At 44.8% G+C, this 26,417-nt stretch overlaps 1 protein-coding gene across 2 annotated transcripts in view; it reads left to right on the top strand.

Moving 5' to 3' along the window:
- SBK1 (SH3 domain binding kinase 1) overlaps window positions 1–26,417 on the top strand; it is a 401,362-nt gene that overhangs the window by 281,072 nt on the left and 93,873 nt on the right. The window contains exon 1 of one of the 2 annotated variants that reach the window (XM_069210340.1): window positions 5,172–5,745. The exons of the other annotated variant lie outside the window; for it this stretch is intronic. The gene's annotated coding sequence lies outside the window, so the exon portion shown is untranslated. Of the gene's footprint in view, window positions 1–5,171; window positions 5,746–26,417 lie in introns of those variants that run through there. 2 annotated transcript variants of the gene reach the window in all.

Genomic DNA, 26,417 nt, shown 5'->3' with positions numbered 1-26,417 from the left:
TATATTAATCTCAAGCCCGGGGGGGGGCCCTATACGGTGCTGAACTTTGGGGCCATTGCAACTTGGTGGATTTGGCAAGGGCGGAAAACCAATTTTTGAAACTGTTGTTAAGGGTTCCCTCCAGTACACCATTTCTGCCCATCCATATGGATTTAAATCTTTTTTCTATCTCGCAGATTGCCGCCTTAAGGCCCTTGCTATATTGGATTCGACTTTGGTCAACAGATGCCCTTTATCCATTTCGCTATGGGCTTCTCAAACTGGTGGGCAGTAACACTATTAGCAAAACGAAATGGTGTGCTTATGTCAAAGGGTCCTTAATCCATCTAGGTCTAGGGTCCTATTGATTGGACCCACTTTCTATTCCTAAAAATGCTGTGCAATTACTGAAGGATGCTTTTTGGCATAATGTTCAGATTGCGCAATTTACCAAGATTGCCCCGCTGTCTATGTCTGATTGTTATTTATCAATTAAATGCCATTACGAATTTGAACCTTATATGGATACAGCACTATCCCCATTTGCGCGAGCTCTTTTTGTTAGGTTTAGAATAGGGTCTCTTCCTCTGCGCTCTTTAACGTATAAATGGCTCTGTTCTACCAATAGTTCCAAGCTTTGTCCGATGGGTTGTCAACTTGAAAAGTCTATTTCACATGTTCTCTTCTTTTGCTATGCATATCATAAACAAAGAGCATTGTGGATTATTCCGCTTTGCAAATCTATAGGCGCCAGGTCTTATCTTCATGTCGAGAGAATTTTAAAATCTGATTCATCTGTCCAGGTAGTTTTACCAGTGGCAAAATTCCTCGAATCAATCTGGCGCCTTAGATTAGCAATTTTAAAGAATAAGACTGGATAGCCAATTTTTAGATCTATGTATGTATATTTTTTGATCTTGATGTCAGATTTTAGTATTTAATTCTTAAGTATAAAGTCATTGTCCTATTGTATTACTGAAACACTTATGGGTGTAGGGAATAGGGTCTTTGTTGAGTAGAATATTCATTTTTTTTTAGGAGATATTCATTTTGATTATTCTCTTTGGATCTTAACTCTCTTTTATCTTTTCAATTTTTTTTATTGTGCCTACACTTTTACTGTTTTATTAATCTTAAAAATCAAAAATGTTGATGTTTGTATTGTACTTTTATGGTATGTTTTCTACTTACCGAAATAAAGTTGAATGAAAGAAAATGAAATGAAATGAAAGCATGAAGGTGGAGGGATGCATGTTTTACAAATGCAAATGCTATTGTTAGGAGAGTATTTCTATGATTTTAAGTTACAAATTGGTTTGTGTGAGTTGGTGTGAAATTAAAATGAGTTCAATCTAGGAGTATGTTTGCGATGTTTCATTAGCATGGCTGGGTGCGCTGAATTACTTTCCATTTTTCTCTTGGTTGAAAATAGTTAGATCAATTATCCACTGCCCCCCCTGAGTGTATAGTGTTTTTTACACATGTATCACAACTTAGGTTGGTGCCGTTCGATGCAATATTGTGCATGTGAGGGTTTATGCTAGTTTTATATGTGTGCTTCTATGATGCATGTTGATGTAGTGCATGAAAGCGTGTTAATGTGGCAGTGCTTTGCGAACTATATGGATTTGATGATATTTTGCACCTATAATAGTTAGGGGGTTTGCTCTAGTGTGCACTGAGAATGGCCAGCAATGTGCTTGGGTCCCCTGAGGTTGTACTTGGGTATAGCGCAAGCCCCAAAGGAGAACTGCAAGACATCCGGGTGCTGTAATACCTCAATTCTCGTTTGAGCGAGACCGACCAGTGCCAAGCATGTATGTAGAGAAATGGTTAGCACGAGTGAAAAAATCTGTTTCACATGACCTAGCCCTCTGAATAATCCTTGTCTGAGCTCCCCTAATGCGTCTTGCTCTGTGTTTTGCAACCTTGAAGTAGTCAGCCGAGTTCCCTCTGTAGCACGGAAATTTGAGGTGATATAAAATCAATAATATTAGAGGTGGGCCAGCCACTGAAAGCTCGAGCCAAGCTCATGCCTGAACCCTGTCCCTGGTTCAGCTCGAGGTTTTGTTAGAATCCTGAGCCCATAACGCGCCACAGTTTTATGTCCTTTCTGCCTGCTTTCCTCTGTCTGCCCGGGATGTGGCGTAACGGCCAGAGTCTCGGCATCGGATCAACATCCTGTTATTCTGGGCAAATCACTTAATCTCCCCATGCCTATAAACAATACAAGTGACCACTGGTGCTCATGTAAAGTGATCCAATCTCTACTGGTTGAGTTTGCACTATATTTTTAAAAAATGCACTAAGGGGTAAAAGAACAAAGTCTTAACATGTGTGAAGACAAAAAGATAGCCATTTACTGGGTGATTTAACCAACATGAAACTGGATAAATCGTGCCTTCCCCGCTTAAAGTGTTTAATATTAGGCAAATATTATATTTCACTAAAACTCTTTCTTCTCCATTATTGTTTATGAAAGCATTTTCAAATATGTGAGTTCAGATTACCTGTTGTACAAAACTATCACTTTTAATAGGTACTTTTCACTGCAGAGCTGTAACGTGCTCTATTATTGTCAAAGCTTCCACATGTTAAAGAAATACACTTTTTGAATTTTGAAGAGACTCTATCATACTTTACATGGTGTTTGATGTGAGATTTACATAGCAAATATTTTCAGGTCTCAGCTTGTGCACGGGTTCCAGGATCTGAGCCAGACCCTTGGTCGGCTTTGGCTCAGCTATCCCTACGCATTTTTTGGCTCGTCCGCTTCTAATTAGTATGGCACATATCAAGTTCCTTGACCTGGAAACACCTAGTGGGAGCACACTTATACACTTTAATAGTTTGAGAGTTATTGGGGTTGTATGTATGCATGTATTGCTATTTATAAGGTGCAAACCTAGCTGGCAGATAAGGTAGCACTGTACAGGGTTCAGCCAGGATTATTGGTTGCTGACCATCTTGTGAGCTCCCTCGTTTTTAATAAGGTCAAGTCGCCCATGATGTCCACCTCGCTCATTTGAGACACGGTTTTCTGTCTGCTGTTTTCACCTATAAGTCATTGCAATCAGGTTTGTAAATGTAACTAGTTCAGTTTGCTGAATTAAAGGTAATGCTACTGTATAATATGACTAAAAACATTGACAAGGCTAATGGATCTCTCATGGGCGAGACCCACTGGTTTGCAAGTGCTTGGTACAGAATGCCATATGGTAAATTTTAAGTACTTATATAGTATTTACAACGGCTGAAGTGCTAATAATATAGATGGGAGAATGCCCTTGCCAAGGTGTTACTGTGCCCTGAAACAGAAGCATTTACCATAGAAAAACTGTCAAAATGTGCTATATAAATGCCCTGAATGTAAAACAAGTTGTAACTAGACAGAAAAGTCGGATAGGTTACAGCTTTTATTACAGTGATGCTTTAAACAATGTGTTACTTTGGGTACAATGCTTACAAAAGAATCAAAAAAGCACTCCTGACTGCTTGTTTAGTAGTAAAGTATAGCAATAATCGTTCAGTGGGTTTCCTCGAATGTTTTTGGCCCCTGTGCCACTTGCACCTGCTTCACCATTCAAATTGTGGTCCCCTAGTGCCTGCAAGGTGATTGACTGTGCTTGTGACCGCTTGTTCATTGGTAACATATAGTAAAAATCGGTGCTCGATTGGTTTCCTAGAGCTTTCGGCCCCTTGTGCCACTGCACCTGCTGCGCCATCCAAATCATGGCCCTAGTGCCTGCAAGATAACTGTGGTTGTGGTCACTTATTCAGTAGTAAATACTATAGGTGGTACATCTTTCTCTGTTCAAGCAGCCAAACTATGGAATTCATTACCCCCAAATATAAGATCCATGGATAACTATCTTGTCTTCGGGAGGCTACTCAAGATTTGGCTCTTTCCTTCATGACCACCATACTCAAACAGCAATGGACTGCGTATGCCTGTGTTGATAAATATTTTTATTTGAATAAATGTATATTCTAGATATGTATAGTACTTTAGGAAATATGTATCGCTACTGTGTCATAACAATAAATTACACACATACTCTTTAAACCTGTTTACCAAATGTATATTTACTCACGATTAAAAATGTATATGTATACATTTACTCTCTTGTAAGCTTTACTGTCTACCCATCACCATATGTCATGTCTCTATCAATCTATCCTTCATCCCCACTCTAACTCATCCCAAACCCATTCTACTGCTTTCATCTCCAAAATAACCCTGCCTAAGCTCTTCCCTCCTCTTCCATATCTAGCTCACCCAAACCTCACTTTACTACCATGATCTCCCAAACAACCCTAGTAAATTCTCCCTCATTTATCTCACCTTGACTCATCCAAAACCCCTCCTCTTACTATGATCTCCCTAATCCCTTCCACAGACTCTTCCCTCCTCCATCTCTCCTTTACTCATTCCAAGCCTCATCCTATTAATATAAACTCCCAATTAACACTTCTCGATTCTGCCCCCATCCCTCCATTACTCTACTCAATCCAACTAATAAACTCACAGATCCTCTGCTCAAATTAACTCATAAAAAAATACAAAAACTGAATTCATATTTCCCTATACTAATCCACCACTAATTCCTCTTGAGTTCCGGAGTAGTGCGCTGCTCGCCGAAAAGCACTTCAACGCCTCGTCAGCTAGTAAGGCCTTTATAAATACTATTACAATTACAATAGAAGCCATCCAAGACTGAAACACCCAGTATGCAATAGTTTGTCACGCAAAAACCCATGATTGGAAATAGTGCACATGATGACACCGAGTGAGGTACCAGCCTTAAATTGACCAATATAGTCAGGTACCATAGACGGGTAGGAGTTGGTCGTCATTGGGAATAAAGGGATCGTTTAGATTTCCTTGTTGTTTGGTACCTGAATTAGAATGAATGAGCAGGTTCATGTGTTATTGAACATCGTGTATTTTATTGATCCGTGGATCTGGAACCAGCTTTGTATCGTTCAGGTATGTTTCTCAAAAAATGTTTCCTTCAGTTTGCAGAGGGGATTGGGGCGGCCTATATAGATAATTACTGCTGGACTAGGATGCTGGTAAGGGTCGAATGTGGGTGGCTAGGACCTATTTTGACCTAGAAAACCTCCCAGCATCCATTATAGACTTGAACAAAGCGGGTGCTAGGACCCAGCGGCGGCGAAAGGGCCGGCCCAGACTGAATGGGATTGAACCGCGCTGGAGGAGCAGAGACAAAACACACACAAAGGAGGGAGGAGGGCGGGAGCTGTCCAGGGTAGAGAGGGCACTGGGAGAGAGCTGACCCGGAGAGGGGGCTGCTGCCAGGGGAGATCGGCACCGCTGCTTCCTCTGCTGCCCCGGCCCGGGCTGGGGGGACCGCAGACTCGCAGCCGAGGACAGGGAGCGGAGGCTCTCACGCAAGGGGAAAGATTCGGACCCGCGCACCCCCAGAAACCAGTACTCCCGCCTTGAAAACTGCGACCTCCCCTATACCCCCAATTCAAAGAGACCCCAACCCGTGTACAGGAAGGTCATCCCCACATCTCCACCCACCGTGTTCACGGAAAAGAGGGTCCCTCTTCCGAGGCTAAGGCGATCAGCAGCGCGGGGGGGCATCAATCCGACCCCCCCCCCCCCACCCCCCCCCCCACCCGGCGCCCTCCAGCCCGGATGAGGATGGCCCCGAGAACAAAGAGACGGCGGCTGCGGAGCCCCTGCGGGGAGCGCTGAGAAGCTGAACCTCTGAGGCAAGCGGACACCCCTCTCAGGTAAGACCCCTCAGGCAGCGACAGCGGATATAAATAGGATCGAGCCTGGAGGACAGTGTGCACCTGGCCTGACAGGGACCTGGGGTAGACGTGAGGGGGAGGGGGTCGTGTGTACGAGGGACCCAGGTGAGTGAGCTCATCCTGCGTATGAGAAGAGCATCCTGTGTGAGGGGTAACACACAGGTACCCCCCAATCCGCCCCACGGTGACACCATCATGCAGTCTGTGCGATGGTGGCCTTTGATAACCCCTTCCTATGTGTGAGGGATCTTTACAGTCTCATCCTGTATGTGAAGGCCTTTGAGGACATGTGAAGGCATCTCAAGGAGAGATCTATCCTTTGTGATGGGCCTCTGTGGTGAGAGCCCGGTGCTGTATGTGTGAGGGGTTCATCAGGACGAGAACAATACCTCGTGCGTATGCGTGTGTTTACCTTCGTGTTAATATCCGAAGTGCACATCTCTGATTCTGAGCAACAGTGGGAGATTCACATCTTATTTTGTGCGAACACTCATGTGTGAGAGTCACATATCACATGAAGGCACCATTTAGAAGATTCACATCCGATATGTATGGGTCCCTGTGTGACATTCATGATTATGTTGCGAGAACATCCCAGTGTGAGATTCACGTCCCATGTGATGAGGGCACCCATGTGTGATATACAATTTAAATGTTGTGAGGACCTCTTTATGAGACTAACGTCCCATGATATGGCAACACCCCTGTGTGAGATTCACGTCCAATGTAGAGAGCCCCATTGTCTGATGTTCACATTCCATGCTGCAGGGGCCTGTTTGAAACACACATCCCTTGTTGTGAGAACGACTCATTGTTAGAGTCACATTCCATGTAATAATGCCCCGTGAGTGAGATTCACAACTCGTGTTCTCAGGTTCTTGTGTGAGACCCACGGCCATGTTGTAAGAGTACGTCTGCGAGAGATACAGATACATGTTATGAAGGGTCCTGTTTGAGATTCACACCCCATGTTGAGATTGTCCTTTTTGAGAATCACGTCCCATGTTGTGAGGGCTCCCTATAAGATTCACATCTCACAATTCCTGTGAAATTCATGTATAATGCTGTGAGGATCCGTGTGTATCGGGTCCCATGTTGCGACGGACCCTGGATCACATCCCAAGCTGAGAGGCCCCTGAGTGAGACTGACGCCTCACAATAAGAGGTCCCCTATTTGAGATTCACTTGCCATGTTGCGATGGCCTGTGTGTGATATTCACATCCCATGTTGTGAGGGCCGGTGTGAGAGATGTACGTCCTATGTCTTGCAGTAAAAATTGAGAAAGAGGTACCTCTGATGCAAGGCTGGCGTGAAAAGCAGTAGCCTATCTCTAAACCACAACCGTAGGAATCATGACTGATTCCATTATGAAACAAGAGAAAGCGGAAGGGTCACTCGTTTGCAAGTTTTTTTCTCAATCACACCATCCTGGCTTCACCCAGTAGATTGTGATGTGTTATCTGGGCTAGAGCATGTTATAAAACAAAGCACTTCGAAACAAATTACTAAAAAATCAATTTACAGAGGCCTGTGGCTGGATCACATTTAGAATAACACATTAAAGCACTCTGAAATTGAAGTTGCTCTTAGCAGGCCGAGTAAACAGGGTCCTCAGAAAATGTTTGGTTTAAAAAGACCCTCCCTATTTCCGTCTCCTAGTTCTCAGCAAACTGCAACCCGATACCCACAGCCTGCCTTCGCCCACCGTGACAGTTTTTCCTGTTTTGAGGGTTAGCCACGCTGAGGTCCGTGTTTTCCTTGTGAGCGAGTGCCTCTCCGTTTGACTCAGGTGAAGGGCCTCAAGGTACTATCGGGCCCCTTGTTGTGACGGTCCCTGGATCAGACCTCTGTCGCTTAGACCCATTAGAGCGAGACCCGGGTCTCTTGTTATGGTACAGATGTCTGTGGTGGTTGAGACCCGTCTTGCTTTGGCAGTCAATGTTCTGCCGTGAAACGCATCGCGCGCCAGGTGTCCTCGCGCCAGTGAAGCAGCACGCAGCCCTTCCGCCCTTCGTGTTTACATGCTCACCCCTGCGGCCTGCGCCTTTTCCGAGTTTTCCAATCCCGACGGAGGTCAGCAGGGGGCATGTGAACGTGAGCCCGAACGTAGGGGCGTGCATTGCTGAGGTTCGTTTGTAGCCCTCTAGCAGATGCGCTGCCTCGGGCCCACTGTCCACAAGGACTGGGCACCTACAATAGCAAACGGCCAGTACATGCACTTCTGTATTTTAGTTTCTCTCACTGAGCACACGCACCTGTTATAAAAGAAGGGACATGTTGAATGCAAAAATATAGCGCCCACGGGGTACTCAGGCACAATTGGACGAAAATAGTGTGTGGCCCCCGTTCAGACGGTGTGGATGACAGTTCTGTTGGGACCTCATAGACATCTTTAAGTTAGTGTGATGGTTGCTTTTGAGCTCTGCTGGTATCTAATAGGGGTTGTTTGTTGATCGTTATCGAGCTCTATGAGTTCGGACTGGGTTGAAAGTCTTCTGGGCGCTGTCTGAGGCATACATTTCATAGAAGTTATGTGTCCCAGCATTAAGAGGCCACACTGATGGTAGATGTGCGCTATACGAAGACCCATAAGATAACTATAGGTGTGCATCACTAATCTTCATGTTTGTGAGCATTGATTAGGTGCATTGGTGGTTGCTGATATTGGCCAAAGAGGCCAAGCACTGGATGGGCACTGGCGACTGTACTCCTCCCATCGCTCGTAGACATTCTTTATCCGGACCCCATAACGACTTGTTTCATGTACAGGGTTATGTACCGAAGTTTTGCCGTCTCTAAGCCCTGCAAGTAACAGGTGTCGCTATTATCCAATTTAATGAAACGTTTCTTATCGCTCTCACATCTGTTTAATCTGATGGAAGGCAGGAAACGTGTAGTAGATTCTGGAAACTGCCTTATTGTACCCTTTTTGCACGTTAAAGTTGCTTGCCATTTGTTGCCCATGCTATACATTCATTAGAGATGGCCAGTTGGCATGGGAAGCTGGACCCACTGTCGGGGTGTCAACATGCACAGAGGCGTGCAGAGCTGTCTACATTAAAAGTCACAAAGCAATCTTCTTCTGACCCATGGCTTTAGGTGGGATTAAACAAAAAGTGATGGTGCCGTTTCTCTCAAAGGGGTGTGACCTATGTAATTAAGGGTATGACTAAAATACATACACTACATTTTTGTGATCCCTATGATATGCCACCCGACTAAATCACTGACGTGGAATACCCTAACTTTTTTTTACATTATATGTTCAGAAATTAATCAGTGTTATTTCCCAGTACAGTTAAGGACATGCACATAGGGCCCAATAGGGACTCGTTTCAATGTCCATTTTTAATTACTAACAGATCGGAGATCCAGGGGGGCCGGGCCCACTTAATCCCTGCTCTGACTTGGATCCAGATATTTAGCTTATACTCCTTTTAAGTTTTCGTACAGGCAACATACACCAGTTTTAACACCTACTCGTGTCCCTACCCCCATCCATCTTTATCTCACTCCCTACCAGCTACTCCAAGCACCTTACCCTTACCCCTTGGCACCAGTGTAGGGAAGTGTGCTGCAGCTAATTCATTTGAGATGGTGCTCACAACCGATATTGGTGTTCAGAATACAGTCACTGCTCCTGTGTAATCAGTGAGGCTCTGACGTGTGAACACATAATGCCCCCCCCCCCTCAGCTGGATCATCCAAGGTGCCAAATTTGGTGCCGCCCAGGGCGTTATCTGAGCCAAGATGGGCTCTGACTACTATGGGTCCTAGGGGAACTCGCTCCGCTTGTGCTCACGAGATCGACATTCGATGTGCCTATGATACTTGCTCTGCTGCTGCCTGTGCTGTACCTGATACATGCTTGAGGGAAGCTTTGCTTCTGCTAGTGGGAAGCTGTTCTCTATGTAAGGCCTGATCTGTTTGTGTGGGGCAAGGGCTTGCCCTGATGCAGCCTACTGTGCATGGGCAGGGGCCGGATGGAGCGAGTGTGTGCTAGAAGGGGTGGTACCTGCCTATAATTGGGTCTGTAATTGAAATAGACTTGCCATTTTGCAGTGTTTAGTCGTCACCTATTAGAAGGGCCACTGGCATTATAGGATTAAATGGTTATGGCGTTTTCTGCATAATTATGGATTTGCTGTTTTTGCCCCATAATCCATCATTTGTTCCATAATCTGCAGATTTTAACAAAACAATTTGTAGCTCAAGCAGATCAAAAGTTACTAAAAAGGAAGTGACTTGGGTCCATGGGCAGTGAAAGGCCCTTCGCAAAGTAGCAGTTCATACTGCAATTGCTTATTGTTGGCTTTGGGTACTAACATGTATTAATGAGGTGAAACAGTTGCCGAAACAGTGTTAATGTGTAGAAACGACAAAATAATGAAGTAAGACTATCAGAAACTGTTCTGCATTGTGCTGCAAAATTTGCCTTAACTTACCTTGTAAATTACACAAGCCTGCAGCTTAATTTGGTCCTCCCTTGCCACAAAATTCCAGTGACCCTTCCTATCAGTAAGGGGCCCAGTAAGAAATGTGCATGGCGTTGAAGGCGAGGGCTCTCGCACGGCGTCTGGGGCCACTGTTGGAAAGTCTTATCAGAGCCAACGGCGGGTACTTGGCACAGTCAAGTGGCAGACGAGTGACAAAGCAGCGCCACAAGAGGCGGGCGCAGAAGACGATTCGCTATTTTTACCGTGAGATGGTGGAACCAGGGGCGGCTGGCGGCCTGACAGATCCGGAGCAGCGAGATGGATGGCTGGTGTCCCAGCCACACCACGCTGGGGAGCGGATGAAGATATTAATTACAAAGCGTGGAAAGGGCTCCAGGTGACTAAAACCAAGGCCATACCCTCCCTTGAAGAATCCCTGGAGTGGGGGGCTTCCTTCTCTGCTCTTTTTAATTGCCTCACTGACTGCCCGGGGTTGTGACACTTTGTGGTTATAGTGACCAGGCCTTGGAAACCAAAAACCGAAATGTTTACAAAATTAGAAGTAGGACTATAATTTGGCATCGACTGCGGAGCACAGAATGAGTTAATAGACAGCGTTCACCACGATAGAAAACAAAGACAATGATGTGATAAAAAAATTAATGCAACTTTTACACAGCATCGTTTGCGTTAACAAAACTGAGGTGTTATCTAACGGGCCCTGGAAGAGATGAAAACTTGCTCTCTGTGTTTTCTGTTGACTCTGTTTGAAAACCCATACATGTGCTAATTTATAATGAAATTTGCGAGGACAGATGCGTCCTATGTGAGAGGTGTTCTCTCCAATCTTTATTTTGCTTGTTTCCTTTATGTGCAAGGTGTACCTCCTTCAGTGGGGCAAAGGCAGGACCACTGCAAATAGGTGACAGGGACGAACAAATTATGCAGAAGGGTTAACTAAATAGGTTGCAAGAAAAGATAAATTATGCAGCATAATGCAGCATTTTTTGTGATGGTATAACATCATTTTTTCTTATTTACACATGGTAACACCGGACAAATAATTCATTTTATTAGTAACCAGTTTGACACCCAAATACAACAATAAGCAATTGAAAGTAAACTTTTGCAAAAGGCTTTCCACTATTGGTGGGATGGGTAGGTGTCACCATATTTTCAGTAATTTTTGATCCGTTTGAGCCAGAAACAATTTTTTGGTAAAATCTGAAGATTATGCAGATCATGATGGATTATGTGACAAATGCAGAAAATCCATAATTATGCAGAAAATGCTGCTGGTGCAGAATCTCATAATTCCAGTGGCCCTGTTCAGAGCGGGTACTTATTTATATGGATTTTTTCCACAACGTGGACATATCCACAAATGTATGGAGTTCTTTCCATTAAAATAGAGCTCATTAATTACAACAAATTTATAATTTCATTTGAGAGATGAGAAAAAAATAGTATGCACATATGGCGCGGTTGTGGATGTAAGAGCAGATTAAGTGTGGAGCACAATCAGGAAAATCGTAAGTGGTGGTGGTGCATGGTAAGTACAATTGGTGTATAATCCTAGTGGGTGAATTTCAGTAGCGTGCAACTGGTATGCAGTGCTTAATTTGTGCTTGTTGTTTCCGGTGCCGAACACCGACACTCATTTTTGAGGGCCGGTGCTTAATTTTCTGCCTTAAGCATTTATTGCGAGCAAAAGACCCATATGGGATAGACAAAGGAAGAGAAAAAAGAAAAAGCGTCACAAAGGGAGAAAGCACAATGCTGCAAGAGTGAGCTGAAGGGGCAAGGAGTGACTGTAAATGGATTAAAGAGGCCTGAGATGGCTTTAAGATTCCGCTGCCTCAGTATTCTGTGCTTGCACATTTAATTGCAGCAGCCGCGTATTTAAGAGGAGGGCTTTGGGCACCAGCACGTTTTTATTTACAAATTAAGCACTGCCAGTATGTGGACCCTACGGGTGGCAAAGACATTGTTGAAAGCGTGTACAGAAGTCCATCAGGATGTGGTCAAGTGTAGGTGGTTTTCTGTTGTTTTTTGAGGGACATGAAGTGTTGGCCATCTATGATACTTAAGGGGATGTCACTCCAGACCTTCAGAGCAAAATCTGAAAAGTATTGGCTTGGGCTGGGGGCTTTGTTTATTCCAGTTGGAGATTCTGGTGCTGTGCTGGTGTCTCCATCTGCCTGTCTGCCTGGCAGTATTAATATATTTCTCTGCTGATGGGGATGTTTGGTGTTATAAAGCTTTGAATATAAATAATGCAGGCAGATTGAAAGTGCAGAGGGCTTGTAGTGGGAGCCATTGGAGTTTAGTAAGTGCAGATGTGATGTGGTGATGACATTTCTTTGTGTCTGTGTCCATGCTTACAGCTGTAGGGAAGACTACTTTCAATTGGGCTATCTCAATAGCGAGGAGCCACACTGCTTCTCGTCCGACCTTTGCCACTGACTGCAGGGGGCATCACTATTCAGTTGTCAAGTGCAAGTGTCTCTGCTACAAATATTGCTTCAGTGGCCTCTGACGTACATGGAGAGATTTCCTCCCACCCTCTTCCCAGATGTCACTACTTGCGCAAGTTACGCTACACTCGGATTTCATGGTAGGGTAGGGCCACCGCATTTTGTTCTGTTTTGATTAATACTTCTTTCTCCTGGGGACACCACTGACACAGGCCATTGGGGAGGGGGAAGAAAGAGGTGGCATATCCTTGTGTTTTTTGCTACTTGCTGCTGGCACGTCACCCTCACACTTCTCCCAACGATGGAGGGGTAATTCCGTCTGTCCCTACTGCTGTTCCTACTTCTACTTCTAGGGGGACCACAAAGCAGTACTGGGGAAAAACGAGGGAAATTCATTCTGTCTGTGCCTTTGTTATTACCAGTCAGAAGGGTAACCAGAGGCGTTTTATGGCATGGGTGAGTGGGACATTGTCCTGGGTACCCACATTCCAAGGGGACCCCCGTAAAACAGAGCTTTCTCCATAGTTCAGTTCTATTACTGAGTCTCAGTCTTTTAGATAGAGCTTAATACTGTTTTGCATCATGGGATTTGAAGTAGCAGGAAATGGGTTATAAAATTCAACTGCTCCGAACAGGGCCCTTCAAAATATGTCTTGCCTGGGCCACCAAAAACCTTAAGATCACATTGGGGGCACCATTCAAATAGAACTGGGCGAGTGGCTTATACCTCTGCTCAGACCTTTCTGACCTATGGGGACTCTCCTTGAAGGGCATGGAGACGCCTGAGTACTTTCTTCTATTTCTGCCCTGGTTGTTATCACTGCCGGCAGGGGGCGTTGCCTCCGAGGTCATGGGGTATTGGTCTCACCTGAGCATCCGATGTGGGCGCCATCAGGCGCTTAAGCAGTTTACACGGTTCCAATGGGAATCCCGGATTTCTCCGAGGCTGCTAATCCAAAATGCAGCCACGCTTCCATAGTAACATCTGTTATCGGGGCTTTGAGACCCGGATGAGTTAACGCTATATGAAAGATCATTATTATTATTCTGTATCCACAGGGAAAAATACTGGAGCAGAGTCTTACATTATGCACGCGGCGAAAAACTGAGTAGATTGATTCCGTCTCAGTGTTTGGGCCTCTGCCAAGCAGCCACAGACGGAGAGAACGGATTTTGCCCATTTGCAATCCCATATTTTAACTACATAAATGGCATACAGTCAGCTGATTCAATTCCCTATTCAGTTTCAGAAAGGGTTAAAATACTAGTTTGAGGAGGCTGGGCCCAATGCAACCATCGTCAGCGCGCGCACACCCTCGCGCCTCCACAGAGAAGCGTACCTCCGTGTCTGCGGGGTTTCTGAAGTACAGCACAGCAGCAGTGCCTGCATTTCCCCCAAGGATGTCTGTCCACCAACATGCCAAACGTAAAGGACCCTTGGATACGTGATGACTTTTTTTTGCAGTTTTAAATAGCGCGAACTTTGTCCATGAGATTTAGAGCGCTGTGCACGAGCACCAGATTCCATGACACATTCTTTAGGCTTGCGGAGAATAAGAGATTTGCCCATAGTCAAGATCAGGTCTCGAACCTGGTGGCATATTTACAAGCCCCCTAGTGCCATATATAATCAAGGCAGCACCAAGCCACTTTTTGTGGCTTAACGCCGCCTTGTAAATATGCCCCCCCTTTGCAGTTTTCTGCGGCTGAGGGTCATGCAATGGGTGTTGCTGTGGGCATACGCATGCAACGCCCATTTCTTTTGATGCTGCCGCAGATTTACAAGGAATCGTAAAGGCAGCACCAAAATCTCACGCCACATGGCGCAACAAAAAGAAATACTTTTATTTCTCCTCGTTTTGGCTTTTTCCTTGTGTGCTGCATTCTGCAGCACACACAGAAGTGCCAAATCACCATTGTAGATCATTCCCTTCAATACAGACACCCTTGCACTTTGGTGCAAGGATGCTGCGTTGGGGCTGGCAGCAAAGTTTAGCACCAGCACTAGGGGAAATACAGAGGTGCGCCATATTTTTCTAAATACAGTGCATTCCTAAGTTTCAGAACGCAGCGCAGCACTGCCTATTTTGTCACAGCACCACAATGCGCCAGTTCGTTGAAACTCTGGCCCATGCTTCCCCAGTTGCAAAGCCGGCAGCTCATGGGGTTGACCACTTGTTCTAATTCTAACCCTTCAGTGTTCTTTTGAGGGGTTAGGAGAACTCAAAAGATTAGACATTATACAAACAGAACATGTCTGTTAGAGCCCTGTTTACTTTCTGTTCCTGCCACTGTCTTCGTGACTTCTGAGAACTCGGGTAAAAAGGGCTGTGCCAGGGCTACCAAAAGGAAAGACAACGAAAAATCTGCTAACTCTTGACACCCCTAAAAGGAATTCAAAGTCCGACTGACCCTGACCCACCTCACCAGTCACAACCCCTCACAGTCTTTAGGCTTTAAAACTGGAAACAGTCCATGGCTGGTGTTTCCCTGTTTCTAAAAGCCTTTGACCTACAACTAATAGAAATAACATCAAAATTCTCATTCCCAAGAATTGTGGTATAGTGCTGTGGCTGGGAGCTTAAATGGTTGTGTTCTAGCGCACACTGGTCCTGGGTTGTCACTTGACAAGAACTGTATACAAGGATATCAGAAGTCTTCACCCACAGAGCCAGTTACCCCTCTGGCTCAAAAGTTTTTGAAAATGCTATTATGGTTTGGGAAATAATGTGTTATAACAAACAATCATAAACTCTTTCAAAATAGCCTTTATATGCCTTATTACCAGGTCATTGCACATTACAAAAATTAACCTTAATGGACCTTTACAATCCTTAATTCACATTGTTTACAAATTAGGTGTCCTATCTTTACATTATCAATACATCTTCAGAACTTGATTAGACTATACGATTCTCATTCCATACTCTTATCAGACGCTATTATAACCTGATTCGAAATGGCACGCTGCTCCTAAAGATAAGCAGGAACATGTCCATCTTTTTAGACTTAAGTCAGTACATCTGCAGCAGTCTGGTCCTCAAGCAATACACCTAACAACAGCCAACACACATTTTGTGGTTATCTAAGTGCTTCTTCAGGGTCTATACTTGTCTGACGAAGATCTTCTTGTTCTCTTTTGAGTCATGGGACACTCCTGGAGATTCGGTCTGTGTTATTTCTGATCATTAATTTATTTGTGCTGAAGGCATTACAAGGAATCAACAATTGACAATTTAACTGGATTGTGGCAGCTTGTTAGGTGCTGAAAGGCATTGGGCACTTTTGTGATTCTCAAAGACAAGACCACTACACATCCACATGCAGCACATTCTCTGGCAGTATACGTCATCCATAGGAGCTAAAATCAATATTTTTGCAAAATCAGCAAATTATGTGGCAAACATGGCAAATGAAGAGAAAGATGCAATAACTGTGGAATTATGTTATAAACACTGCCTCTACAGAATCACATAAATCTACTTGCCCTTGCCATTGTCTATTGTTTTAGCAACAATTTATTCATAAAAGGCAAATAAAACTGTAACCTTCAAATTCAAACAAGTGACTTTTGTTAGCTGCTCTTCGAAGAAAACAGCGCTTTCAAGTTAATTACTACAAAATAAACTTATAGTTTAAAGGTACATACATAGCACTGTGGAATATGGTCCTTCGGTGCCATCTCAGTATTCTGGTCACGTTTACAAACCAATGATCCTTCATTCTTGAGGTTTACGATTTACTAAAACACGGAAATGCAATGCTGTACCTTAATACACCTTACAACATACACCTTCCCTTCCCCAATAATAGTAATAAATAGTATGTTTCATCATGTGAATTTGCATATACCGTTTATGCCAAGGCATTTTTAATGTGCAATTATTTTGGAAAAAAACATATTTAACCAAATCCAGGGTTAAATGTGCACTGAGGTGAATTACCATGAAAAAGCCTTTTTGAATACTACCAGATTCAGTAGAGCAGGAGGCATTTCCTTGTGAAGGGGAGGGTTTTTCTAATGTGTAAAGGATCAATAGGACGAGGACTTGGAACATTGAAGAGACACACACTTTTGGGGACTGTGTGGAGGTGGTTAGAAGCTGAGAAGAGGGCCCTAGAAGGGGTGCAGGTATTGAGCTACTGAGGAAGGCATGGCGGGGACATGCCAGGCATAGGTTAAAAACACAAATGCAAGCAGTTTACAGTGTGCTTTGCACTTAGCAGAGAGCCTCGCCCCTTAAAGGGCGCCATACAGATGGAGAACTCTGATGGTGAATGGAGCTCTCTGTTCGTGGGAGAAATGGGAAGGGCCCATTCTCCAGACTTAAGCAAGGGAACCCAAATGGAACCCACATTTACAGGGTAAGACTCAGAGGTTGAACACTCCAAGGAGGTCTCAGATGTGTCTCTCTTGATGGGCATATGCTTCTGTTGGGCACATTTAGATGGGCTTACACTTATGGAGAACAGTCTGATGGGGCATGCATTGATGGGTGTTCACTTGATTGGGGGCACTGATGGTGGCACACTGATGAGTATCACTAGTAGAGAACACTCGGGGATGAGGTCACTATCTGGAGGGGCTTATATTGATGAGCACACTCCGATGGGGTATAATCTTATGTGTCAGACTCCGGGGCACACTGATGGCACGCACTCTAATGAGGCACACTGATAGAGGAACACTGCGGTGGGACGCAGGCTCGTGGAGCCATGCTCTGAAGAGGCCACGTCCTAAAGGAGCAAATATTGATGAGTAAACACTGATTGGGCACACTCTGATGTATGAATATAGGTTCTATAGTGCGACATAGTCCAAAGGAAGTGGAACAGGCAGTGGAACACTGTACCTGGTCAAAGGCAAGCTTAAAGTTAATTAGTAATAAGAGAGAAAGCTGATTTGTGGATGGCTAACACATTGTGACTTTGTGTTCTTTAAAGAGATGAGTCGTCAGCTCTTTCCTAAATTGGAGCAGCGTTGGGTTGGTCCTGATGGATACAGGGATGTTGTTCCAAATCCTTGGTGCAAAGATGGGTGCAGACTTCGTACAGGGTTACTAAAAAGGGGACCCTTTGATGGAACAGAGGATGACGGAGACACGATGCGATGAGGTCACTCTCTGAAGGGGCACATATTGATAAGGCATGCTCCGATTGGCCACTGTCACGTGGGTCACATTATGATGTGACCTCACTTGGCAGTGCACACTGATGGGGAAACAGTGATGGGCACAAGTGCTTCCGTGAAGGAGTTAAGAGACAAAATATGTTTTCAGGCACGAATTGTCACTGAGGCAATGGCTTCCTCCCCTTTTGCCTCTATTCTTTCTCGGTTCCACCTAATTCTATAATGATCACGTTATAACAAGAAAACACGTTATTGTGTCTTATTGTTATAAAAATTCAAAATAAATCCGCAGTTCAGCTTGCAGTCGTGGTGCAGCGCCTCGCAGATGTATCATGACAGTGAGCACAAAGTCCTGTTCACTCATCGTCGCCTCATGTAGCACAAGGGGCCCAGCCCACTCCCTTGCCTCCAACGCCCTCCTGTGAATCGCTGCCAAGAAACCACTTGTGGCGCCGCGCGCTCTTGAGACGTAATTAGCATAACGTAACATAACTTCCTTGCTGAGGAGTAAAATATTCCATCGACGTGCTCCAGCAATGGTACGTTTCTGGCATCGCTTTCGATGGTTTACTGGCTTTAGAAATCGGTATCTCACAGTCTGCTGGGTGTAACCAGCGTCCTCTCTCACCCAACTGTGTAGGCCTGGCGATTGCACAATGTGTGTGTACATTTCGTATTACGTGAAATTCATGACATTTTTTTAAATTGGTCATTACCCAGTTTTACGTAACATTTCCCATAGCAAAAGCATACCCCACATAAAAACCTATTGTGGGACACGTGGGTGATTTGCTCACACTGGATATGTCTTGCGAAGAGACATTTTCTGCTTGAACCTGTCTTTTGCTTGTCCTGTGAGACTTTCTTGTGCGAGGTGTGTGGTCGCTGGAAAAAACCCACAAGACAAAATACGCACACTACTAGATAGGAACCCGACTGGGTATGTAGGCTGTGTGTGTGGGAAGGGCCAGAGTGTTTAATCCAAGCCGTTTTGATTTTAATTGCATTTAGATTTTCTGAGCATTCAAACCGGATAAGCCTCTGTCTTATAGGGGGCCTTAAGGGTGTCGTTATATATGAGTTAAAGTACTCACTACCATAATTGACAAGGACATTTGAAGCCACTAAGCAGTTCTGAGGTTGTGTAGAAAGGTCAAGGCCCAAGGCTGAGTTCCTTCATGAGATCACATAAATTTACAATATTAGCAAATTGGATTCCTAGGTTGCAGCCTACCAGGCTCATTAGATTTGCTGTGCACTCAAAGACTGAGGTAAAATGCCAGGTGCTGTCTTCCAAGGGCGCTTGTTTACTTTTCTTTCTCTGACTTCAAAGTGAGAGTCTTCCTCTGACTTCAAAGAGAGAGGATTTATGTGACAATCTTGATGGATACTGCTGGTGGGAAAGAGTTTTTTTTCTAACATACAACATTCAAATGAACTGTTTAAGTATTTCAGAATAAATCAGAATTATGAACGGACAAATGTCAAACTTTTTTTATTATTTCTGAAGTGTGTTGGAAACAAATACTTTGCTATGATCCAAATGAATCAACAAACTAGGTGTTGAGCTTTCCACACATTTTCATCTGTTCACTGTATAATTTTAATAGTAAACTGTATGCCTGTGCAAAAGCAATGGTCATTTCAATGAAAATGTGTTGTCTGTAATGGTAGTGTGCTGCCACACAATGCATACTCCACTCAATGCCACTGCACCCTACCCTGCACCACTGCACAATACTGCACTCTATTCTGCACCACTCCACTTTACACCACTCCTCATCACTGCACTCTGTACCACTCCACTCTATGTCACTGCACTATACGCCACTTCACTCTATGCCTCTCTACTTACCCTGACCACTCTACTCTGTGCCAATGCACTCTTTGCCACTCTAGTCTACAAGAGTGCAATCTTCGCCACTGCACTATACACCACTCCAGTCTAGGCTACACCCATCCACTGTGCACAACTCCACTCTATGCCACTGTACTCTATGCCACTCTCCACCTCTGCCCTCTACGCCACTGCACTCTATGTTAATACACTCTATGCCAATGCACTTTACTCTGTAACACTCAACTCTGTGCCCCTGCCCTCTACACTTATCCACAATATGCCACACTAATCTATTCTGCACCACTGCACTCTCCACCACTTTACTCTGTGCCATTACACTCTATGCCACTTTATGCAACTGCACTTTACCCTGCACCACTCCAACCTACGCCACTTCACTCTACTCTGAAACAATCTATTCTATACAGGTGAACTCTATGCCACTCTACTGCACTCTGCCCCACTCCATTCTATGCCATGCACTCAATGCCACTCTACTCATAACAACTGCACTCTACGTCAGTGCACTGCACACAAGTGCGCTCTGTGTCACTGAACTCTTTTGTACTGCACTCTACTCTGCATCACTATACTATATGCAGCTGCTATCTAAGGCACTCTACTCCACTCTTCACCACTGCCCTCTGACACTCTACTTGCAACACTACACTCTCTGCCACTGAAATCTACGCCACTCTGCACTACTCCACTCTACACCACTGCACTCTGTGCCACTTCATTCTATGCCACTGTGCTCTACTCAGTACCTCTCTATGCCACTCTACTCAGAATCACTCTGTGCCACTCCACTTTATGCTACTCTACTCTGCACAACTCTGTGCTACTGCACTCTATGCCACTTGAATCTATTCCGCACTCTACGCCACTCGGCTCTGCACCACTGCCCTCTGCATCACTCAACTCTACACCACTCTACTCTGCACTACTCTATGCCACCTACTCTACGCTACTGCGCTCTAGGCCACTGCAATCTACGACACTCTACTTTGTGCCACTCCACTCTGCAGCACTCCACTCTACCACTCCGCACCACTCCACTCTGCACCACTGCACTCTAATATGCACCACTCTAACCTATGGCATTCTGACGCTACATTGTATGCCGTTGAATTCAATGCCACTGCACTCTATGTCACTATACTCTACACCAATGCACTCTACACCATTCCACTCTACTCCATGCCACTCCAGTGAATGCCATGCTGTGTGACTCCACACTATGCCACTCAAAAACATAGCACTCCGTGCCACTCCACTCTACTCCACTCTTTGCCATTCAACTCTGACACTCCACGCTAGTCTCCTCTAAGCCACTAACTTGTAGCCATGCTGAACAGCAGCAAAGCTGGTGAACAAAATGGCTAAAGTACATTACCAGAGCCAATAGCTCCTGTATAGGCAAGACCTATTGGCTTTGCCAATGCTTGTTTCATATGGTGAGAGTATCTTATTTCTTACACCGTATGGCCACAATATCACGCGCCAACCATTCTAAATCCTTGGTCTCTTGATCCTTGTTATGCAAGAGATAATTTAAGTGCAGTTTTATGAATACTTGTCTAATCCACACTTTGAAATTAAACTTGTCAGTGTAAAGTTAGTAATTTATTGCAAATCTTTATTTTTAAGTGGCAGCTCTAATTCTGCTGAGTGACCGACCTGTTCGCAGAGTGTTGGCACTGGCTACAGGAATTGTGATGCCACAACTTGGCTGCTATAGGTTGCTATTGCAGTAGAGCAGTAGGCACACTTACAGTAAAGTTTTGAGCCGTCGCTCATGTTACACGAGCCGTCTCTTGTCTGATGTGAGATGACTGGCCAGTCTTATATTCATTGCTCCCTTTCATTGGCACGCAGGTACTCCCCCCTCCATGAATGCTGGACTGCGTGTACCAAAATGCCATGCAGTGTGAGCTAATCAGTCACATCTGGCTCATAATCTCACCAAGAGGAAGATTACTAACCAGCTTCTTCAGGGCCTAAACCTAAAACGTCTTTCCAGTACGGACCCTCTGAAAGGCGCTATGTGTGAATGTGAATTGGGAGGAAAAAAATAATCCACACTAGGCATTTTTGCACCAAATTACTCTAAATTACGCGAGTAGGTATAATCTCATAAATTTCAGTAATTTCACATTACAAGAATAACACAAAATTACCTAAATGTCTTTGATTACTCCAACATAATTAGAAATGTTGCCAAGACCTATTATAAATGTGTGAATGCATCTGGCAGTGCCTTTCCACATGCCGCACCTGTACGGAGCGGTATGGGGGGGGGGGGGGGTGGAGAGAGAGAGAGAGAGTGAGAGAGAGTTGCCCTGGCTCTTCCTGTCCCGAGACAACTCTGTATGAAGCCTGCCTCTGTCTGCCTTTCTTGATGGTGCATCATCTGTTTTCAGTGTGTCTCCTGCATAAATGTCATCTTTCTGTGTCAGATGTTTGTGTGTATGTGAAAGAAGCTTGCATTGCTGCTGCCTGTGACTAAAGGGTGAGGTAGGGATGTGCACAGTTTTTACTTCACGAGCCTAGTCTTGCAGAGTTCCTGAGCTCACATGTTTCCTGCGTTTTCTCAGGCTACTGATTTACATAGTTTTTGCTCCTAAATGTTAGTTGATTGCCAGTAACTTGTGACAATTGTGTATGTAGATGAATTCCCTGCTTAGCTTTCTCTAGCGAGGACACCAAACCCTCTAACTTGCGAGGATTTTTCATGGTAGTTCACACCCTGCTTACCTTTTCCTTGTGTGTGACTCAACACAAATACGCCCGTGGTGCTGCCCGTCCGTTCCTGCTCAGTGACAGTGGTTGTACACACGCCAGGGCAGTAGGGTTTCTACCTGGCCGATTTTTTTGCCGACACCATCTGCATTTTAATGTCCCAGCCAGTACAAAAATTTGCAAAATCAACTAAAGCCGGTATTTTTTGGAAATTATCAGCACATACTGCAAACAGCAAGTACAAATAGAAGGCACTTTGTTATGTGTTCTGTAGCTGTGTTAACGACCCCTGACTAATAAGTAAAGAAAAGGCAGAAAAGTCATGCTACAAACGACCACATATATTATTTTCTTTGTTCGGCCCTTTGCAGCCTCTTAATTCAAAAACAATGTTTCCCTTGGAAAAGTGGCTACCCACAGGGTAGAAGTCTAGCAGACGAGAGTGAACGCAGTCCCCACACTTATTTTCCAGAGGGGGCGTTGCCCCGCTTAGCTTCAGGCAGGAAGAGGCTCAAATGTCCCCCCTTCAAACAAACTGGCGCCTATGCTGGTACTGTTCTCGTGCAAGTGGAGTTTTACCTCGAGGCAACATCCTCCTTAGCCTTCATAATGGCAGAGGCAGGCATTGGCGTAATGACAAATAACCTCCCCCACGCCCCGCTGAATACGACGAAGGTCCCCGGAATCTCACGTTTTACAGCTGTTCATAGGCCACTGGCTGCTGAATAGAGAGAGGCCTGTCTTAAGGGGCCCCTGAAGGGCTGGGGACCCCCCTGCACCGCGGAGGTGCAGGCGGCTCACATCACGCACAGCCAGATGGGGGAATATGTCACCATAGAATCATCCATTGTTAACAATTTGCAAAATAGACAATTCTGTGCTTTTAGGCTAGTTAAACATACCAGCTAGCGGGTTAGAAGGAAAAAAAAAGCAGAAACACCAAATAACTCTGTAAAAATTAACCAGGCACTCTTTAATCTGATAAAAAAGTGTTTTAAATGTAAGTAAGAAGTAAACTCATACAAGTGTTTACATGAAGACATCCTACTTCGCAACCTTTGGTTCTCAACTTCGAGCGTAAGGTGGTGCGTGCATATCCTTGAAACCCCTTCGCTGCCAGGCCTTTTCCCCCTCCTGTGCCAGGCTTTATTTTTTTTTACCTATTTGGAATATTTCTCGCTTAGGCCCTCATAACTTTTTGTCCACATAAGCTACCCACGCCAAATTTGTGTCCTTTTTTCCCAACATCCTAGGGTACCCGGACTTTGTGGGTTCCCCTGAAGGAGACCAAGAAATTAGCCAAAATACAGTGAAAATTTCGGTTATTTTTAAAAAAATGGGGAAAAAGGGCTGCAGAAGAAGGCTTGTGCTTTTTCCCCTGAAAATGGCATCAACAAAGGGTTTGCGGTGCTAAAATCACCAGTTTCCCAGCTTTCAGGAACAGGCAGACTTGAATCAGAAAACCCCAATTTTCAACACAATTTTGGCATTTTACTGGGACATACCCCATTTTTACGATTTTTTGTGCTTTCAGCCTCCTTCTAGTCAGTGACAGAAATGGGCGTGAAACCCATGCTGGATCCCAGAAACCTAAACATTTCTGAAAAGTAGACAACATTCTGAATTCAGTAAGGGGTAATTTGTGTAGATCCTACAAGGGTTTCCTACAGAAAATAACAACTGAAAAAAAAAAAAAATGAAATTGAGGTGATAAAAACAGCAATTTTTCTCTACGTTTTACTCTGTAACTTTTTCTAGCAATGTCAGATATTTGAAAGCAATATACCGTTACGTCTGCTGGACTCTTCTGGTTGCGGGGATATATAGGGCTTGTAGGTACATCAAGAACCCTAGGTACCCAGAGCCAATAAATGAGCTGCACCCTGTAGTGGGTTTTCATTCTATACCGGGTATACAGCAATTCAATTGCTGAAATATAAAGAGTGAAAAATAGCTATCAAGAAAACCTTTGTATTTCCAAAATGGGCACGAGATAAGGTGTTGAGGAGCAGTGGTTATTTGCACATCTCTGAATTCCGGGGTGCCCATACTAGCATGTGAATTACAGGGCATTTCTCAAATAGACGTGTTTTTTACACACTCTCTTATATTTGGAAGGAAAAAATGTAGAGAAAGACAAGGTGCAATAACACTTGTTTTGCTATTCTATGTTCCCCCAAGTCTCCCGATACAAATGATACCTCACTTGTGTGGGTAGGCCTAGCGCCCGTGACAGGAAATGCCCCAAAACACAACGTGGACACATACCATTTTTCTACAGAAAACAGAGGTGTTTTTTGCAAAGTGCCTACCTGTAGATTTTGGCCTCTAGCTCGGCCGACACCTAGGGAAACCTACCAAACCTGTGCATTTTTAAAAACTTGAGACCTAGGGGAATCCAAGATGGGGTGACTTGTGGGGCTCTCACCAGGCTCTGTTACCCAGAATCCTTTGCAAACCTCAAAATTTCGCTAAAAAAACACATTTTCCTCAAATTTCAGTGACAGAAAGTTCTGGAATCTGAGAGGAGCCACAAATTTCCTTCCACCCAGCGTTCCCCCAAGTCTCCCAATAAAAATGATACCTCACTTGTGTGGGTGGGCCAGGTGCCTGCAACAGAAAAAGGCCACAAACTTGTAGAGATTATGGGGCTAGCACAGCGAGTTGATAAGCACATATTCTTCTTTTATACATCTTTAGGCTGACTCTGCTTTGGGGACCCACACAAGTGAGGTGTCATTTTACTTGGGAGACTGAGGAGAACGTTGGGGAGTAGGAATTTTGTGCTGGAGCGGTGATCGTACAAACGAAAGTCAGGAAAATATGTTTTTTTAAGCAAATTTTGAGGTTTGCAGAGGAGTCTGGCTAAGAAAATGTTGGGGGATCCATGCAAGCCACAGCTCCCTGGACTCCTTGGGGTGTCTAGTTTTAAAAAATGTCTGGGTTTGGTAGGTTTCCCTAGATGAAGGCCGCACCCAGGACCAAAAACATAGGTGCCCCCCCCCAAACACAGGTAGTTTTGTAATATATCATTTTGATGTGTCCACATACGTCTGTGATGTGCCAGACACTAAAATTGTGAAAAGAAATGCACTTAGGTTATGTGAAAAAGACCCCTCACCGACCAACCAAGTTGGTGGCATGCTTCATCATCAGGGTCCCACCTGTGACACCTAGCGTGTCACAAGTGTGCTGCGACGCCTGCTTACAGCGGAGCAGGTTTTTTAATTTTTACCACACATACTGGTTGGATTTGGCACAAGGGTGAGTGATGGTTCAGTAGATCAAATTTTATTAACAAGAGATTTCACAAAAGTGAAATGCACTGGTAATAACTGAATGGCCAAAAAACTGAACCAATGACTCACAGCTCGTGAGCTGTAAAGCCACGGCAAGGCACCAACCGCTTTACAGTCCATTCACACACCTTTCATACATGACATGCACAAGACCATTCACGCCGCCAGCCACGGGCCCAGCACATTACAACACTCGCATCGACAGACAGCTCCAGTCAAGGGCCCATCACTTTCATACGCCCACATGCCTGATACAGCAATCACACCAGCTGATGAGTGTGTGGACTGGCGTATGGCTGGCACCGCTAGCCAAGCGCCACCCCACCCATACCGCCATCCAAGCACTACCCCAAGCACACCGCCAGCCAAGCACCACCCCACGCACACTGCCAGCCAAGCGCCACCCCACGCACACCGCCAGCCAACCGCCACCCCAAGCACACCGCCAGCCAAGCGCCACACCACCCATACTGCCAGCCAATCGCCACCCCACTCACACCGCCAGCCAAGCGCCACCCCATGCACACCACCAGCCAAGCGCCACCCCACGCACACTGCCAGCAAAGCGCCACCCCACGCACACCGCCAGCCAAGCGCCACCCCACGCACACCGCAATCACTTTTTTTGTTTGTTTATAAACAACAAAGAAACCACTAACTAATTATGAAATAAGTACAAAACTACAAACACAAAAGCTCTAACTAAATATATGACAGTAATGCCA

Source organism: Pleurodeles waltl, chromosome 10, assembly GCF_031143425.1.
Source record: "Pleurodeles waltl isolate 20211129_DDA chromosome 10, aPleWal1.hap1.20221129, whole genome shotgun sequence".
NCBI lineage: Eukaryota > Metazoa > Chordata > Amphibia > Caudata > Salamandridae > Pleurodeles > Pleurodeles waltl.
Note: the sequence above shows the minus strand (reverse complement) of the source record. Positions and strands in the feature narration are given on the sequence as shown.